The 20,417-nt window shown below is 36.3% G+C and overlaps 1 pseudogene; it reads right to left on the bottom strand.

Moving 5' to 3' along the window:
- Positions 1 to 18,926: 18,926 nt before the first annotated feature.
- Positions 18,927 to 19,527, bottom strand: LOC148566981 (uncharacterized; annotated as a pseudogene).
- Between the last annotated feature and the right edge of the window lie 890 nt (positions 19,528 to 20,417).

The raw sequence follows: 20,417 nt of genomic DNA, 5'->3' as shown, positions 1-20,417 counted from the left end.
TCTTTATGTAATATGTAATTTTTCATGAAACTTAGGCTAATGGCCCTAAGATAGAAATTGAATGTTTGGGTGTATGTTTAATTGTATGTGAATTTGATGTTTGAAGATAAGTTGTATAGTGGTGATGATGATATAGAGTTTTGGAATGTGCAAATATGATATATGATGAAGGTTGAATGAGTTGTAAGTGTTGTGATTTATTGTTGTTGATGAGGGTTTATTGATATTGTTGATGAGTAATGATGATTAATGGTGTTGTTATTGTGGAATGAGAAGGACTATGAGTGTTTATGATGATTTTGGATGATGATGAATAATGATTTTGATGGTGTGGAATAGTGTAATTGGGATATTATTGATGGTTGAGTTGAGGAATGATTAGTATGAACTTTTGTGTTTTTTGGGTATTATTTGGGTTGTGAGTAACTAGGTTTTGAATTGAAAGATTTGGTGTCGTTGAGGTTTTAGCAAAATTGGTAAATTCTGGTTTTTAACTAACTTCGGCGGGGTATAACTTGGCCTTTGGAGCCTGGTTTGAGTGAACTTTTGTTTAAATTAAAGATAATTAAGAGAGCTTTAAAACTGCATAAAGATGAGTGAAATTGGAATTTTGTAGATAAAGTTATGGATGTTGGAAGTTAGGGTCAAAAATCTTATTTTTGTGATATTGCAGAAAATTTGGAAATCTGTCATGTGTGCCCACGCACACTTCTGTGCGTATGAACAGAACAAAAATGGTGTTTTAAGTTGTGTGTACACACATCATGCATACGCACAGGCCGAGAATATCCTCTTGTGCGTGCGTACGCACACAACCCTTTGCGTTACAAGCCCTATTTTCACCTAAAACCTTATTTTTAACTATTTTACTTTCCCGGCAAATTTGTAAACTTCCGTAACACTTGTTTAAGACCTCTTAGCTAGTATTTAGGCTTTGAATCAAGAAAAAACACAATAAATGAATAGAAAAGGGTAATTGATGAGCGGATAATTTATACGCTTTTTGGCATTATTTTTAGGTAGTTTTTAATATGTTTTAGTTACTTTTTATTATATTTTTATTAGTTTTTATGCAAAAATCACATTTCTGGAGTTTACTATGAGTTTGTGTATTTTTCTGTAATTTCAGGTATTTTCTGGCTGAAATTGAGGGACCTGAGCAAAAATCTGATTCAGAGGCTGAGAAAGGACTGCAGATGCTGTTGGATTCTGACCCTCCTGCACTCGAAGTGGATTTTATGGAGCTACAGAAGCCCAATTGGTGCGCTCTCAATTGCATTGGAAATTAGATATCTTGGGCTTTCCATAAATGTATAATAGTCCATACTTTGCTCGAGATTTGATGGCCTAACCTGGCGTTTAAATGCCAGCCAGAGACCCTTTTCTGGTGTAAAATGCCAGAACTGGCACCAGAACTGGAGTTAAACACCCAAACTGGCATCCAAGCTGACGTTTAACTCCAGAAAAGGCTTATGCACGTGTAAAGCTCAATGCTCAGCCCAAGCACACACCAAGTGGGCTCCGGAAGTGGATTTCTGCACTCTCTGCACTTAGTTACTCATTTTCTGTAAACCTAAGTTACTAGTTTAGTATAAAAACTACTTTTAGAGATTCATTTTGGAAATGTATGACATTTTACATCTCATATTGTATCTTCTACAGCATGAGTCTCTAAATCCCATAGGTGGGGGTGAGGAGCTCTGCTGTGTCTCAATGGATTAATGCAATTACTATTGTTTTCTTTTTTATCACGCTTGATTCTGTTCTAAGATACTTACTCGTACTTCAATATAAAGAATACGATGATCCGTGACACTCATCATCATTCTCAACTTTATGAACGCGTGCTTGACAACCACTCCCGTTCTATCTGAGCTCAACGTAGTCATTGGGTGACAGCTTGAGTACGTATCTCTTGGGTCTCTGATCCACGGATTTGACTTACCTCTCCTGACAACAGAGCATTCGAATCCATGAGATTAGAACCTTCGTGGTAGAGGCTAGAACCAATTGGCAGCATTCCTGAGATCCGGAAAGTCTAAACCTTGTCTGTGGTATTCCGAGTAGGATCTGGGATGGGATGACTGTGACGAGCTTCAAACTCACGAATGTTGGGCGCAGTGACAGTGTACAAAAGGATAGAGAAATCCTATTCCGACACAAGTGAGAACCAACAGATGATTAGCCGTGCGGTAGCTGTGCCTGGTATTTTTCATTCGAGACGAGAGATCCGACAGTTGATTAGCCGTACAGAAACCGTACCTGGACCATTTTCACTGAGAGGACGGATGGTAGCCATAGACAACAGTGATCCACCAACATACAGCTTGCCATGGAAGGAAGCCATGCGTGTTTGGAGAAGAAGACATTAGGAAATCATAGATTCAGACAACAGAGCATCTCTGGAACCTCAACCCATTCCTCATTACTGAATCACAAGTATCATTCATTTCATGTTATTTACTTTTCATAAATAAAATCATTTTTTATCACTAATCTCCTGACTAAGATTTACAAGATAACCATAGTTTTCTTCAAGCCGGCAATCTCTGTGGGATCGACCCTTACTCACGTAAGGTATTACTTGGACGACCCAGTGCACTTGCTGGTTAGTTGTGCGGAGTTGCAAAGGTGTGATTGCAATTCCGTGCACCAAGTTTTTGGCGCCATTGCCGGAGATTGTTCGAGTTTGGACAATTGACGATTCATCTTGTTACTTAGATTAGGAAAAATTTATCTTTTTTGGTTTAGAGTCACTAAATTTGAGTCTTTTATTATTGTTTTTGTTAAAATTTTAAAATCCTTGTTTTCTTTTTCTAGATTTTTTCAAAAATTTTTAATAAATAGATAAAAACCAATAAACTAATAATTGAGTCTTCTGTTTGAGTTTAGTTTCATGTTTTAAGTTTGGTGTCAATTGCATGTGTTTATTTTCCTTCAATTTTTCGAATTGTATGTTCTTTTTATTCTTCATATTTTCGAGTTTTATGTTCCTTGTTCTTTCTTGATCTTCAAGTTGTTCTTGTTTATTTTCCTTGTTTGATCTTTAGTTTTTCTTGTTTTGTGTCTTTCCTTGTTTTTCTTGTGCATTTTCGAATTATTAGTGTCCAAAGTATAAATTTTTTTTTAAGTTTGGTGTCCTTTGTGTTTTTTATTTTCTTAAAGATTTTCAAAATTTGTTCTCGGTGTTCATCTTGATCTTCAAAGTGTTCTTGGTGTTCATCTTGACATTCAAAGTTTTCTTGTTTGTTTTCTTTGTTTTGATCTAAAAATTCTAAGTTTGGTGTCATTTTATTATTTTTCTCTTTCCTCATTAAATTCAAAAAATATCTTTTCCTTTATTTACTCATCATTTCAAATTCCTTAGGTTGACTTAGTCAAAATTTTTAAAATTTGGTAGTTTCTTGTTAGTCAAGTTAAAATTTCAATTTTAAAAATTTATCTTTTTAAATCTTTTCAAAACAAATTCTTTTTCAATTTTCTTTTTATATTTTTCGAAAATCTTTTATAAAATCTTTCAAAATCTTTTTCTATTTTATAATTTTCAAATTACTTGTCCTATTTTATTATTTTGATTGAAAAATTTTAAGTTTGGTGTTTTCTTGTTAAGAAAGTTTCAATCCTTAAAATTTTAAAATCATATCTTTTTCAAATCTTTTCTTTTATTTATTTTCTTACAAGTATCTTTAATTTTAAGACATATCTTTTTCAAAACTTCCTAATCACTTTCTCTCTCTTCATTTTTCGAAAATCCTCACCCACAAATTTTCAAATCTTTTTAATTAATTAATTAATTTAGTTTTCTAATTTCTTTTATTTCTTTTTCTTTTTTAATTTTTGAAACTTGCATCAATTTTTTTATTTACTTTATTTTAATTTCTTTAATTTCAAAAAAAAAAAGAGGAATAAAATTTTTATTTACAATCCACATCATCTTCCTTTTCCATCATGGACTTAAGTGGAAATGAACATTCCAGAAGGACTCTGAGATTATATTCTAACCCCACTATTGCTTCATATGGGAGTAGTATCTGTATACCCCCCCATCAGAGCCAGCAACTTTGAGCTAAACCCTCAGCTCATTATCACAGTGCAGCAAAATTGCCAGTATTCCGGTCTTCCACAAGAAGAACCTATTGAGTTTCTGGCACAGTTCTTACAAATTGCTGACACAGTACGTAATAAGGAAGTAGATTGATGAGCGGATAATTTATATGCTTTTTGGCATTATTTTTAGGTAATTTTTAGTATGTTTTAGTTACTTTTTATTATATTTTTATTAGTTTTTAAATAAAAATCACATTTCTGGACTTTACTATGAGTTTGTGTGTTTTTCTGTGATTTCAGGTATTTTCAGGCTGAAATTGAGGGACCTGAGCAAAAATCTGATTCAGAGGCTGAAAAAGGACTGCAGATGCTGTTGGATTCTGATCTCCCTGCACTCGAAATAGATTTTTTGGAGCTACACAAGCCCAATTGGCGCGCTCTCAATTGCGTTGGAAAGTAGACATCCTGGGCTTTCCAGCAATATATAATAGTCCATACTTTGCCTGAGTTTTGATAACACAAACTGGCATTTAAACGCCAACTTTCTGCCCTATTCTAGCGTTAAACGCCAGAACTGGCATAAAAGTTGGAGTTAATCGCCCAAACTGGCACCAGAGCTGGCGTTTAACTCCAAGAAAAGTCTCTACATGTGAAAGCTTCAATGCTCAGCCCAAGCACACACCAAGGCCCGGAAGTGGATTTCTGCATCATTTACTTATTTCTGTAAACACTAGGTCACTAGTTCATTATAAATAGGACCTCTTGCTATTGTATTTTCATCTTTAGATCATTTTCTTGATCACGTTTAGGGGGCTGGCCATTCGGCCATGCCGGGAACTTCATTACTTATGTATTTTCAACGATGGAGTTTCTACACCCCATAGATTAAGGTGTGGAGCTCTGCTGTTCCTCATGAATCAATACAAAGTACTACTATTTTTCTATTCAATTCCTTCTTATTCTTATTCTAAGATATCCATTCGTACTTCAACATGATGAATGTGATGATCAAGTGACACTCATCACCATTCTCACTTATGAACCCGTGCCTGATAACCACTTCCGTTCTACTTGAAAACGAACTTGAATGCATGTCTCTTAGCCTCTTGATTCACGACGCATGGTTGCCTCTCCTGACAACAGAGCCCTCCATTCCGTGAGATCAGAGTCTTCGTGGTATAAGCTAGAATCAATTGGCAGCATTCTTGAGATCCGAAAAGTCTAAACCTTGTCTGTGGTATTCCGAGTAGGATCTGGGATGGGATGACTATGACGAGCTTCAAACTCATGAGTGTTGGGTGTAGTGACAAACGCAAAAGGATCAATGGATCCTATTCCAACATGAGTGAGAACCGACAGATGATTAGCCCTATGTAACCCGTAGCTGGACCATTTTCACTGAGAGGACGGACGATAGCCATTGACAACGGTGATCCCCAACATACAGCTTGCCATGGAAAGGAGTATGAATGATTGGATGAAGGCAATAGGAAAGAAGAGGTTCAGAAGAAACAAAGCATCTTCATACGCTTATCTGAAACTCCTATCAATGAATTACATAAGTATTTCTATCTTATTTTCTGTTTTAAGTATATTTTAATTATCAAGATCTCAAAACCATTTGAATTCGCCTTACTAAGATTTACAAGGATGACCATAGCTTGCTTCAAGCTGACAATCTCCGTGGGATCGACCCTTACTCACGTAAGGTATTACTTGGACGACCCAGTGCACTTGCTGGTTAGTTGCATGGAATTGTGTGAAAAGTGAGATCACGATTTCGTGTACCAAGTTTTTGGCACCGTTGCCGGGGATTGTTCGAGTTTGGACAACTGACAGTTCATCTTGTTGCTCAGATTAGGTAACTTTATTTTATTTTTAAGCTTTTTATTTCTTATCTTCAAAAAATCCAAAAAAAAAATTAATTAATAAGACCATAAAAACCAAAAATATTGTGTTTCTTCTTTGAGTCTAGTGTCAAATTTTAAGTTTGGTGTCAATTGCTTGTTTTAATTTTTCTAAAAAAATTTTCGAAAACTCATGCATGGTGTTCTTCATAATCTTCAAGTTGTTCTTGATGATTTCCCTTATTTGATCTTTGCTTTCTCTTGTTTTGTGTCTTTTCTTGTTTTTCATATGCATTTTCAATTTGTTAGTGTCTCAACATAAAAAATTTTTAAGTTTGGTGTCTTGCATGTTTTTCTTTTCTTAAAAATTTTCAAAAATAAGTTCTTGGTGTTCATCTTGACATTTAAAGTGTTCTTGATGTTCATCTTGACATTCAAAGTGTTCTTGCATGCATTGTGTGTTTTGATTCATAATTTTCATGTTTTGAGTCTTTTTGTTGTTTTTCTCTTTCTTCATTAAAAATTCAAAAATAAAAAAAATATCTTTCCCTTATTTACAAATAAATTTCGAAAATTTGGTTTGACTTAGTCAAAAATTTTTAAAATTTAGTTATTTCTTATGAGTCAAGTCAAATTTTCAATTTAAAAATCCTATCTTTTCAAAACCTTTTTCAAAAATCAAAATCTTTTTCAATTTTCTTCTTTCATATTTTCGAAAATTTCAAAAATTTGATTTTCAAAATCTTTTTCTTATTTTGATTTCATATTTTCGAATTTATTACTAACATTTAATATGATTGATTCAAAAATCTCAAGTTATTACTTGCCTATTAAGAAAGGTTCAATCTTTAAATTTTAAAATCATATCTTTTAGTTTCTTGTTAGTCAAGTAATCAACTTTAATTTTCAAAATCAAATCTTTTTTAATTTCTCTTTTAAATCTTTTTCAAAATAAATTTCAATCATATCTTTTTCAAAATCAATTTCAAAATCTTTTCTAACTTCTTTTCTTTTCAAAATTGATTTTCAAATCTTTTTCAATTAACTACTTGACTTTTTATTTGATTTTAAAAGTTTTTCTATTTCAATCATATCTTTTTCAAAACCACCTAACTACTTTTCTCTTTCTAAATTTTCGAAAATCACTAACCACTTTTTCAAAAATCTTTTTAATTAAGTAATTTATTTAGTTTTCAAATTTTATTTTATTTCTCTTTTTAATTTTTGAATTCTAACTACATTTTAAAATAAAAACAAAAATAGTTTCATTTTATTTTAATTTAAATTCAAATTCTCTCCCCCTCTTCTCTCTTTCTATTTATTTATTTAATTACTAACACTCTTCTCTTCTTCTTATAATTCAAACCCTCTCTCCCTCTCTCTGAGTTCGAATTCTTCATCTCTTCTCTCTACATCATCATTATACTCTTCTACACACCTCAAGAAATATCTATACTGTGACATAGAAGATTCTATACTTTCTTGTTCTCTTCTCTTTCTTATGAGCAGGAACAAAGACAAAAGCATTCTTGTTGAAGCTGATCCTGAATCTGAAAGGACCTTGAAGAGGAAGCTAAGAGAAGCTAAAGCACAACTCTCTGGAGAGGACCTAACAGAAATTTTCGAAAAAGAAGAAAATATAGCAGCCAAAAATAACAACAATGCCAACAATGCAAGGAAGATACTTGGTGACTTCATTGCACCCTCTTCTGACTTCTGTGGAAGGAGCATGAAAAGCTTCTCTCAATGCAGAGTCAAACAGAGCCCCCACATTCAAACTCTAAGTTTGGTATTGGGAGGCCATCTTCATGCTCTGAGTATCTGTGAGGATCCATGAGAGCCCACTGTCAAGCTATTGACATTAAAGAAGTGCTTGTTGGGAGGCAATGACGTGGCGGAAATTGGCGGATTAAGAAATTGATGTAAGAGGAACGTTGCAAGTATAGTCCTTAACCAACAAAAATCCGCTTATCAATTTAGAAGGGTTGTCACAAAATTAGAATTAAAATACTGGGAGTATGAATCCCAGGTCGTCTCCCAACGAGTTGCAGAAAGATGTACTATTTTATTAATCAGATGTTTTCTAAAATGGTTTGAGTTGATAAACAGGAAATTAAATCAGAGAATTTATGTAATTTAAATAAAAACCTTGACCGGGAGTAGATTAGTCGGAAGTCCTATCCTTGTTGGAGTTCTCCCAAGATCAATTGATAATTGAAGGTTGTTCTGCTCAGTTATCCCTTACCAGATAAAGGAAAGTTAAGCAAGTTGGAAGTCAGTTTCTATTCACAAGTTCTAATCCTCTCCCTTGGGAAGGACTAGTGTCAGTGACTAGAGGGTGACCCAACGATAAACCCAATTATAATTTTACTCTTGAGCATTCCAACTCAAGGTCCTCTTTTCAATCAACTCCCAATCAAGTTATGGAACTACTCGCTCATTATGATTGTAAACTTCACAGAATAAGAAAGGGAAATAAAGAAAGACATGATAAATAATAATAATCAAAGAGACCAATTAAAAATAAAAATAGTTCTTGTATTAATAAATTCTAAAAATAATCCAATAGTAATTCTGAACAAATTAAGGATATGAAAGAGTAAGTGACAAGTAAGGAAACAAACTAGAATGATGAAGTCTTGGCGGAGGTAATAACTCTTCTCAATATCCCAATCCAAAAAGCAATAAAAACAAAATCCTAAGAACTATGAATCTCTAGAGAGAGAACCTAGAGGAGGAGTAAAATCAGATCTAAAAACTAAAAATATTGCAAAATGAATGTCCCTCTGGTCTCTGCATGTTCCCTGGCTCTAATTTGCTTTTCTGGGCCAAAAACTGGGTCAAAACAGGACCCAAAATTGCCCCCAGCGAATTCTGCAGATTCTGCAGATCGCGCACGTCACGCGATCGCGTCATCCATGCGTTTGCGTCATCCAGCGTTTTGCCTTGCCACGCGTGCGCATCGTCCATGCATTCGCGTCACTTGTGCAGTTTCCAATCCATGCGTTCGCGTCAGGCACGCGATCGCGTCACTGTAATTTCCTCTATTTCGTGCGGTCGCGTGGGCCATGCGCCCGCATCACTTCTCGCTGGTCATCTCCTTAGTTTCTTGTGTTCCTTCCATTTTTGCAAGCCTCCTTTCCAATCCCCAAGTCATTCATGCCCTATAAAGCTTGAAACACTTAACACACGGATCACGGCATCGAATGGAATAAAGGAGAATTAAAATATTTAATTAAAAGTCTCTAGGAAGCAAGTTTTCAACCATGGAGTAATTTTGGGAAGGAATTGTAAATACATGCTAATTTAATGAATAAGTGGGTAAAGATTTGATAAAAACCACATAATTAAACACAATATAAACCATAAAATAATGGTTTATCAATCTCCCCACACTTAGACATTAGCATGTCCTCATGCTTAGTTGAAGGAGATAAAATAAATGAGTAGGAACATGTAAAACTTATGCAATGCAATGCAAACTATATATGTGAATGCAACTATATGATTCTTGTCCACTTGGTCAAAAGTAAATAAGCTCTTCAAGACAATCAAAAATTAAATTCCACTAATTCAATTCTTATATAGTAAGAACAGATAAAAATGCAAGAAGGTAGCTCATGAAAGCAGGGAACATAGAATTTAGGCATTGACCCCTCACTGATGATGTATGTATACTCTAGTCTCTCTAGTGTATAGGGTAATCACTCTATCCTTCTCTAATCATGCTTTCTAATTTTTGTTCTTCACCTAACCAATCAACAACATTTAATGTACCAATGCAAACATCATGAGGTCTTTTCAAGGTTGTAATGGGGCCAAGGTAAGGGTAAGGGTACATATATGGCTAAGTAAGCTTATAAATTGAATCTTTAATTAACCCAAGCTTTCACCTAATGATGTGTGGAAAACGATCCAACACAAAACTCACCGGCAAGTGTACCGGGTCGCATCAAGTAATAATAACTCACATGAGTGAGGTCGATCCCACAGGGATTGAAGGATTGAGCAATCTTAGTTTAGTGGTTGATTTAGTCAAGCAAACAAGAGTTGAGTTGAGTGATTTGTATCCAACAGAAGCTAAATTGCATGAATTTTAAAGGGAGAGCAATAACTGATAAGAATGTAAAGTGCAGAGAAATTAAAGAAGCTGAATCTTAAAGTGCAAGAAATATAAATTGCAGAAACTTAGATTGCAAGAAATGTAAATGACTGAAGCTTAAAGTGCAAGAAATGTAAATTGCTTGAATTGTAAAAGGAATTGGGAATTGGGATTGCAGAAATTAAACAAGAGAAGAGTAAATTGCAACGATCAGGAAAGTAAAAGATGAATTGAATTGAAGTAAATCTTAAACAGAAAATGTAAATTGGCTTGAAGAAGCATTCAACAGAAGAATTAAAAGGAAATTTCAGATCTTAGGGGTCAAGAGACTAGAAAACCAAGTCTAGATCTCACTACCTTCCTTGATCCAATTCACAAAGCAATTGCAACAAATTAAAGATCAAAACAGTAAGAAAACTTGAATTCAAATCTCAATTCTTCAATAGTGCAGTGAAAGAAACAAAGAGAGATCTTAAGGTGAGATTAAGACAGAATTTTCTCAATTCTCAACACCCAATACTCAAGCAACATTTGCAATAAAGAAAACAAGAAACCCAAAGAGGAAGAGAATTGAATTCTCCTCCAGGATCCAAGTTACAGTATGAAAAATCCTCCAAGAGGTACAATTTCAAAAGTAAAAGTTCACGTCCTATTCTAAATCAAACTAACTTCTATTTATATACTTTCTTCTAATGGTCTTGAAGCCTTGAATTTGGGCCTTGGCCTTGATGAAATTAGATTGAAGATAGCCTCAATTGGTTGCTCTTGGACTTGAGAAGAAATCCGTTTGCAATTTGGACTTTGGAGCCTTTAAGTTTGAGTCAAAGTTTGAGGCAAACTTTAACTCAAACGTTGGATTGCTAAAATTATGCAGAACGGGATTTATCTGTCACTCACGTTTGAGTTCACGTTTGAGGTCAAACATGAACTCAAACATGCTCCCTCCAAGAACACTTTGGCGCCAACGTTTGTCTCCAAGTTTGAGGCAAACGTTGGCGCAAACGTTGGCCTCCCCTGGTATATATGTTGCACCAACGTTTGCTCTTAAGTTTGTGGCAAACTTGGGTGCAAACGTTGGCCTCCTCCAGGGTTAGTTGTTGCACCAACGTTTGACTTCAAGTTTGAGGCAAACGTTGGCGCAAACTTGGGCTTCTCCAGGGTTTGTTCTTAAGCCAAAGTTTGACCTCAAGTTTGAGGCAAACGTTGGCACAAACTTGAGCTTCCCCAGGTTGGTTTTGCTACCTTCTGCCATCCCTTTTCTTCAACCTTCCTCCAAGCCGTTTTTGTCACCTGTCATCAATCAACAAATGCATCAAAGCTTTGCTAAAATCATGAGACTTATTATCATTCTTGACATATAAGCAATTATAGCCCAAAACCTCATGAAAATGCATCAATTCACTCATGGTTGATTGAATCCAACTACACACAAATTTCCACCCAAATGGCTTATTTGTAACTCAAGAAAGTGTATAAAACCTATTAAAAACAAATAAAAAAGACTAGTAAAATTAGGATAAGATGACTTGTCATCACAACACCAAACTTAAATCTTTCTTGTCCTCAAGCAAGAAAAGAATTATGCTCAAAGGTTCTTTCAATTAGAAGTAGATTGAAGAATAACTTGTCATATCCTGTGAGTGATGTGATTAAGTGACAGTGGGGTGAACTCTAAATTATATGCTCATGCAAGGGCTTCAGTGCTTACTAGTCCCTACATCTTGGAAGTCTTAGGTCCTAGGACTTTTGTCCAAATGATATCATGGAGATCTCTCTATAGGTAATCACCTTGAAGCAGCTTAGAATTTCTGTGTTTTGGCATTGACTCTAAGTGTCATGTCTCAAAGCGGCTCTTTAGATAAGCTTTCAATCAATACTCCTAAACCAGTTGGTTTTAAGGTATTAGGTGTTAAAGCACCCCTAAGGATTTACTTGCTGAAGCCTCTCTCTTTGACACAATTCGACCACAAGCATTTACTAGGATAACAACTCTTTGAGTTTTTGTTTCTTCCTTCTTTTCTGCCTAGTAATTGATGCTCAGAGCCTTGGGCCATGTTCTTTTGTTTTTGTATTTTCTTTATTTTCTTTTGTTTGCTGCTTCTTGGATCAATAAATATTTGAGAATCTCCACAATACTTCTTTGAACTCTATGTCCTGCCTACAAGCTCCCATGCAAGTTTTCATAAGCATGCAACCTCAATGCAAAACTCATACAACTAGAACCACCACTTCTCCTAATCTTTTGCTTGCCTCAAAATTGTTTAATTCCTCGATCCTTCTTTTCAAAGAACTGTCATGTGATGCCTTTTTGAGACATTGAGTGCAAGCAAGTTTTGGAGAGTATAATGTTGTGAATAATCAAGCATCTCAATTATTGTATTACAGAAAAGCTATACTAGACAGACAAACAAACAGGGGTACAATATCATTTTCAATCATAGCAGTGTCTGATGCAAAATAATCACTTAACAATACAACCTTTTGGAGTTTACTCGCTTTACTCCTCATCATCATCATTGCTGGTCTTAACATTCCTCTTTCATTTCTTTGGGTGATGATGCTTAATCCTTCCAAAAACTTGTATGATGCTCTGCAATGATATTGAAAGTTGCTTGATCCCCAAGCACTTGAAAGAAGAAATGGTTATCATGCATGAATTATTTGTGGGCTTTTGAACTTACTTTGGTGTGGGAACACCAAACTTAGTACCTTGCCAATGGTTCTCATGCATCAGATTGACCATATGCAGAACTCTTTTTCTTTGCCAGAGGTAATAGAACTAAAAACTAGGAAATAGCAAAATAGTTAACTAGTTTATCTAAATGCTTGAAGCTAGCATTATGCATAAGGTGAGAATATATTTTATGATGAGATTTTGGTGGAACACCAAACTTAGAATCCTTCATTCTCCCTTATATTATTTTGGTGTGCAACACCAAACTTAGCTTCTTGCAATATAGATACAGCTAATTAACCTTGTTATTAAAATAGCTATGAAAAGAAAACTACCTCAGGTTGGGTTGCCTCCCAACAAGCGCTTCTTTATTGTCACTAGCTTGACATCCTCCATCCTTTGATCATGGAAGTTGAAAATCCTGTTGCCTTTGATCTTCTCCTCTTACTGTGGGCTTCCTTTCCTTTACTTCTTCTTGAAGAATTTCTCTGTGGTGCTTTTCTTTGATGATTGTTTCTTTTTCCATAGCCCTCTCACTTTCCTCTATGATTGCTTTCCATTTCTCCCACCTAGCAGCTTTTTCGTTGTCTTGTGGGTCATCTTTAGTGGCTTTGAAAATGGTAATTGCCCTTTTCTCACCCATTTCTGCAAGGTGCTTAGCCAGTTGTTTCATTTGCCTCTCAAGTTTTCTGATTGAAGCTTCTTGGTTTTTGCTTACCATCTCTTGATTTTTTATGAGTTTCTCTATCATCATTTCCAGACTAGAGATTCTTTGAGAGTCTAGATCTGGTTGTGGTTGTATAAAATGAGATGGTTGTTGAAAGTTGTTATGGGCAAATTGTGAGGTGTGATGGGATTGAAATGACGGGTGTTGTGGTGGTGTGTAATGGTTGTTGTTGGTATGGTGATGTTTTTGCTAGTTTGTGAAGTTGGGGTTGTTGTAATTAAGGTCCTTTGGTCCTTGATTTTGGTGCTTGCTCCTCCTCCAGTTGGAATGAGTCCTCCAGGGTGGGTTGTACACATCACCCTGAGATTTGTGTTTGAACCGGCTTGAGGTACTGTTTGGAGAGTATGATTGCTCATGACTTTATGGCTCATAGTTAATTGCTCCAAAACCTTTTTCAGATTGATTCCAACCATGTGAATGTTGAGGTAGGTTATGTGCATTTACTACAGCAACTTGCAGCCAATCGATTTTTCTGGCCATCAGCTCCAATTGTTGCTGAAGTTGTTGGGGTATCTGTTGATTTTGGTTCATGACTGCATTTACACCTTCAACTTCCATCGCTCCCTTCTCTTGTGTGGATGGTTGCACTTCTGCCTCTAGTTTACCAATTTCCTGGGGTGGTTTCAACTTGGCCAGGAATTCGCTCACTAGATCTTCCCATCCGATGATGCTTTCTTGTGGGAAGGCTTCAAGCCATTGAGCAACATCGTTCATGGTGATGAGCGGATGCTTCAACTCGTTGCATTTTCATCTGGGGTGAGGACACTACTCTCACAATAACTGGGGTTTGTTGGGTTCTTCTCCATAATCTGCACAATCACAAACAGTCCAAATGAAGATTGAATACACTCATGCCAAAATGTGGTCAGAGGGTTAGTTGACACAATGTGTCAAACAGTTGATAGGCTTAAAAGATTAGTAGAAGAATATTGCTTCTGTCATATATTCAGCAAGCAAGAACACAAGGAATGCATAGAATAGCAAAAACCAGGAAAACTTCACTCTATTGCTAAAGTGAAGTTTCAATTGGCTTAGGCAAAAATTCAAACAGTTAGTGGGTTAATTGAAAAGTAAAGAAACAGAAAAGAAAAAGTGCTTGATCTAGATCTCCACTTCACTTTATCATTGTCAATCTAATCAATCCCCGGCAACGGCGCCAAAAACTTGATGTGTGGAAAACGATCCAACACAAAACTCACCGGCAAGTGTACCGGGTCGCATCAAGTAATAATAACTCACATGAGTGAGGTCGATCCCACAGGGATTGAAGGATTGAGCAATTTTAGTTTAGTGGTTGATTTAGTCAAGCGAACAAGAGTTGAGTTGAGTAATTTGTATCCAACAGAAGCTAAATTGCATGAATTTTAAAGGGAGAGGGATAATTGACAAGAATGTAAAGTGCAGAGAAATTAAAGAAGCTGAATCTTAAAGTGCAAGAAATATAAATTGCAGAAACTTAGATTGCAAGAAATGTAAATGACTGAAGCTTAAAGTGTAAGAAATGTAAATTGCTTGAATTGTAAAAGGAATTGGGAATTGGGATTGCAGAAATTAAATAAGAGAAGAGTAAATTGCAACGATCAGGAAAGTAAAAGATGAATTGAATTGAAGTAAATCTTAAACAGAAAATATAAACTGGCTTGAAGAAGCATTCAACAGAAGAATTAAAAGAAAGTTTCAGATCTCAGGGGTCAAGAGACTAGAAAACCAAGTCTAGATCTCATTACCTTCCTTGATCCAATTCAGAAAGCAATTGCAACAAATTAAAGATCAAAACAGTAAGAAAACTTGAATTCAAATCTCAATTCTTCAATCGTGCAGTGAAAGAAACAAAGAGAGATCTTAAGGTGAGATTGAGACAGAATTTCCTCAATTCTCAACACCCAAGACTCAAGCAAGATTTGCAATAAAGAAAACAAGAAACCCAAAGAGGAAGAGAATTGAATTCTCCTCCGAGATCCAAGTTACAGTATGAAAAATCCTCCAAGAGGTACAATTTCAAAAGTAAAAGTTCACGTCCTATTCTAAGGCCCAGTTTGGGTAACTAACTTAATTAAGCTCCTTTTGATAAAATAACTTAAACAATAAATGACTCTGTTAAAAGTAACTTATAAATAAGTTATTTTGTGTTTGGATTTTTAACTCTAAAAGTGCTTATTTTAAAGAAATGTAATGAAAAGTAGAAGTATTATGAGAGAAGTCATTTTTTTTAACTTCTCTATAAGCTCCAAAATAGCTTCTTAGAAAGTTGCAATTTGGTTTTGAAAATTGCACCCGACATTAATACTACTACTTTTTATAAGTCAAAAGTTAAAAAAAGCTACTTCTAGAGTTTCCCAAACAGGCCCTAAATCAAACTAACTTCTATTTATACATTTTCTTCTAATGGTCTTGAAGCCTTGAATTTAGGCCTTGGCCTTGATGGCATTGGATTGAAGATAGCCTCAATTGGTTGCTCTTGGACTTGAGAAGAAATCCGTTTGCAATTTGGACTTTTGAGCCTTTAAGTTTGAGTCAAAGTTTGAGGCAAACTTTAACTCAAACATTGGATTGCTAAAATTATGCAGAACGGGATTTATCTGTCACTCACGTTTGAGTTCACGTTTGAGGTCAAACATGAACTCAAACATGCTCCCTCCAAGAACACTTTGGCGCCAACGTTGGCCTCCCCTGGTATATATGTTGCACCAATGTTTGCGCTTAAGTTTGCGGCAAAATTGGGCGCAAACGTTGGCCTCCTCCAAGGTTAGTTGTTGCACCAACGTTTGACCTCAAGTTTGAGGCAAACGTTGGCGCAAACTTGGGCTTCTCCAGGGTTTATTCTTAAGCCAACGTTTGACCTCAAGTTTGAGGCAAACGTTGGCACAAACTTGAGCTTCCCCAGGTTGGTTTTGCTGCCTTCTGCCATCCCCTTTCTTCAACCTTCCTCCAAGCACTTTTGGTCACCTGTCATCAATCAACAAATGCATCAAAGCTTTGCTAAAATCATGAGACTTATTATCATTCTTGACATATAAGCAATTATAGCCCAAAACCCCATGAAAATGCATCAATTCACTCATGGTTGATTGAATCCAACTACACATGAATTTCCACCCAAATGGCTTACTTGTAACTCAAGAAAGTGTATAAAACCTATTAAAAACAAATGAAAAAGACTAGTAAAATTAGGATAAGATGACTTGTCATCACCTAACACACATATATATTCTATATAACTTAAATTTTACACCTAGCTACCCAAAATTTTCCTTTCACATTCCATACTCATGTATCAACTTTTATTTTAATTTTATCATATATGCATTGATCCTTGAATTTTAACTTAGCATTGGGGTAATTTTGTCCCATTATTTATTTATTGAATATTTTTGGATTTATTATTATTATTTTTTTCAGGGAATAAAAATAAACATAGCTTATCATTGCACATAGATTTTTAATTTTCTTTTATAGTTTCACATGAGTAAGTACCCAAATTTTCATTATATTATCATGACACATTTTCTTATTATCTTTTGTTCCCACAATTTTCCCATACTTAATTAACACACAATTCTATCTTATGCTAACCAAAGATTCAATTGGGATATATAATTGTTTTTCCGCTTAAGGCTAGTGATGTGGTAAAATACAGAACAAATGGGATTTAAAGGCTCAAAGTGGCTAACAAAGGTAACTTAAGGGGTAGGCTTAATTTGGATAAGTGAGCTAAACAAATAATGGCCTCAATCATATGCAAGAATATAAATATATTAAACATTGGACATATAGGATGAAACAAAATATAGATTACAATCATAGAGAAGTAAACACACAAGAATAAAATAATTATGGTTAAATAATGTAACCATGTATTTAGGCTCAAAGTCTCACAGGTTGTGTGTTCTTAGCCTTTTAAACTATGTTCCAAATACAACTTCAAGCAAATTTAACATAAAAGTTTTGATTAAAATTAGTGAAATTTTGTTCTAAAAATAGAGTCTTAGAAGAAACTTATTATCTTTTCAATCAATTAGAACATGCATGCAACTAACCTATTACTATGCAATTTATCCTATTCTACAAAAGAAAAACTAACTAAATGTCCTATTTTATTGGTGTTACGGAAGAGAAATTACCTCTGGAAGTCAGGTACCGACCGACCTCCCCACACTTAAGGCTTTGCACCGTCCCCGGTGCCATCTGTCAGGAACAAAGGTGGGTTGGTAGCAGTATCTCCACAGTCGGGACCGTCATGGCTTCCTGTGCTGGTAAATAAAGTGGAGTTCGGGGTGTCTGGGTCTTTGTATTTTCCCATAAGTAGCTCCTTGAGGTATGTGAATCGGCGCTTGTTACGACGCTCTCTTAGCTTTGCTTTGTGTTCCTGCCGATCCAACCTTTCAAGTATCTGATGGAGCAGTTGATTTGTAGTAGGTGCTTGTGGTGTTGAAGGAGGAATGTCTACAGCCGGTTCAGTAGGCTGGCTTGTTGTGGCTGCGGGAGGTCTGATATATTTCCCATTAGGGACGTACTGATCATCCCGTGGGAGCATGGCTTTTGTGTCTCCAGCTCTGTAGGAGACTCCAGCTTCTGAGACAAGATCGAAAACCAAGGCAGAAAAAGGTAAGTTGCCCGCAATTTGTACGTGTCCCATGGCATTCCGGATGTGTCTTGGTAGGTTTAGAGGCTGGTCTGTAAGGATGCACCATAGTAAAACAGCCATGTCTGCAGTGAAGAAGGACTCGTGAGTGCTCGGAAAAACGTAATGGGACATAATCTGTGCCCATACGTGAACCTCTAAGGTAAGTGCAGAAGCTGATATTTCCTTAGGACGAGATCGATGGTATCTGTAGATCCATCTGCTGCCAAGTAGTGCGATAACTCTGAGAATAGCGTCCCTGTCAAATTGGTACGTCTGGCGCTTGAGTGCAGCCTCTTGAAATGAATCCGGTCCTTCTGGAGTAGAGGAAAGATCTAAAGCTCGTTGAATGGCCTCTTCTGTAATGGGGACTTGCTTCTGACGGACATAGACAGACTGCAGGGTTGGTGTAACGACCTAACTCCCAGTATGCATGGTCATACAAGAAGCTAAGTGTTACTAACTTATCCTTCCTAATTATTAACTATTATTTAATATATGAGCCTGTTCCTTGTTAGAGCGATGCCAGCTTTACGAGTAACTTTTTTTTATATCGTTGCGGATAACAAGGTAAAATAAACAGGCATACATTGAGAGAAATAGAAAGGAAGCATAAATAAACATAGAAACACAGCTGATAATATACATCATATACACTATAACAAAACATGTAGCGTTTACACAAGATCAAGTCAGTTTACATCCTCGTCATCCTACGTAGCTAATATTTACACGACACTCCCAGGGCCTGGCCCATATAAAAAGCCGCTAAACTGGCGCCCAGGCTAGCCTAACCACTATATAGCTCCTAGCTCTCGGGTGTACTAACACAAGTGAGAGACTAACTATCAGATAATGTCAGACTAGAGTGTCATCAAAAGAATGCCCCTACGGCTGTCAAGCTATATCTACACGTGGCCGTTTGGAGAATCGTCGTGAGGCTCGTCCATCTCCTCATCCTGCTCTATCTCTATCTCAAGATCCTCCTCCTCCTCATCGTCCGCAGCTACAACTATATCCTCAGATCCACCAGAAACACTACTGTTACTATGTACAAAACCATTCGCAAGCACAGGTCCGTTCGCGTATATAGGAGCTACCCCACCGTCCGGTAGTGCCGGCTCATTAAGCTGTGGAAAGTCAGGGATCGGCTCAGGGGGAAAGTCCCACTCTGGTGGTATCACAGGTACGTAGTCACCAGCTAACTCGGGGTCATCAGGAATAATAGGCTCAGGTTCCACCTCATTCAAAGGTTGAGCTGGTATAGGGTGCTCGGGATCATCAAGAAAAAGGGTGTACAGGTGCGTCAGGATGGAACCAGGATAAGGGTAAGTCGTAAGGAGCATTGGGGTCAAAATGCGGGCTAGACAGAGGATGTTGAAAAGCTCGATTAGGTAACGCATATCGTCTAATACGAGGCTCCAAACCCATAATGAAGTAACTGTGATGTACCGGATCCTTGTAGACGTAAGGGTCTTCGAACTCATAGAAGATCACGCCCGTCTCCATCTAAGGGAGAGGAAGGGAGAGAAGGGGTAAGAACTGGGGAGTTCTTAGTAGGGTCGGGGTTGTTAGTTACATTCATTTATTCGTTTTCAATTAGCGGATGGATAATAGAATACAGTAAAGTAGTAAACAGAAGTTAAAAATAGATAGAAAAACAAAGAACAGAACATAAGCAGAAAAATACAAGAAGATAAAGCACAGACATAGCACTCGAGCAAACAAACATAAAGAAATAGATCACACACAAGTAGGATTGCGACAGAGAATGATGCGCAGACAAGAATGATGCATGTCTAGTCCTAGTACAGGCCATGAGCTCATGTGTCGGTTAGCTGCCCGCAATCCCGACATTTATCCAGTCACGAGTAATCCCGATTTCCCGAATACGATTTTTCGTTCCTAAATAAATGCGCATATAGTAATAGTTGCTCTTTTGAGACAGCCTCTGCTTACTGCAGGAAAATGTATATATACTCTGCTCTGCTCTGCTCCGGGGAAGCGAAAAATAGCTGTAGGTAACTTAGTTTCCCTATAGAAGCTCTGGGTTGCATCAAGCAACTAATACATATATACAAATATCTCTTTATTATACTACTCTTCTCTTTATATCTCTTTACCCTGTTCTGGTTTCTCTTTTCTCTGTATCTATTTACTCTGCTTTAATTACTCTGTTCTCTGTATCTCTTTTCTCTTCTCTGATTACTCTTTCCATCTGTATCTATATTACTCTTTTTCTCTTTATCTCTTTACTTTACTCTGGTTACTCTGTTTTTTGAGTTTCTCTACTCTGCTCTGATTGCTCTGCTTAATGTATGTATTTAAAGCTTATGTAAATTTTGGTATGAATAGTTAGACTATCCCAAGTATAGGTTCATTAAGTCTATACTGAAACA

The sequence above is a fragment of the Arachis ipaensis genome, chromosome B4 (assembly GCF_059453495.1).
Source record: "Arachis ipaensis isolate K30076 ecotype BB chromosome B4, ASM5945349v1, whole genome shotgun sequence".
NCBI lineage: Eukaryota > Viridiplantae > Streptophyta > Magnoliopsida > Fabales > Fabaceae > Arachis > Arachis ipaensis.
The sequence above is the reverse complement of the archived record's forward strand: the minus strand, read 5'-3'. Positions and strand labels throughout refer to the sequence as shown.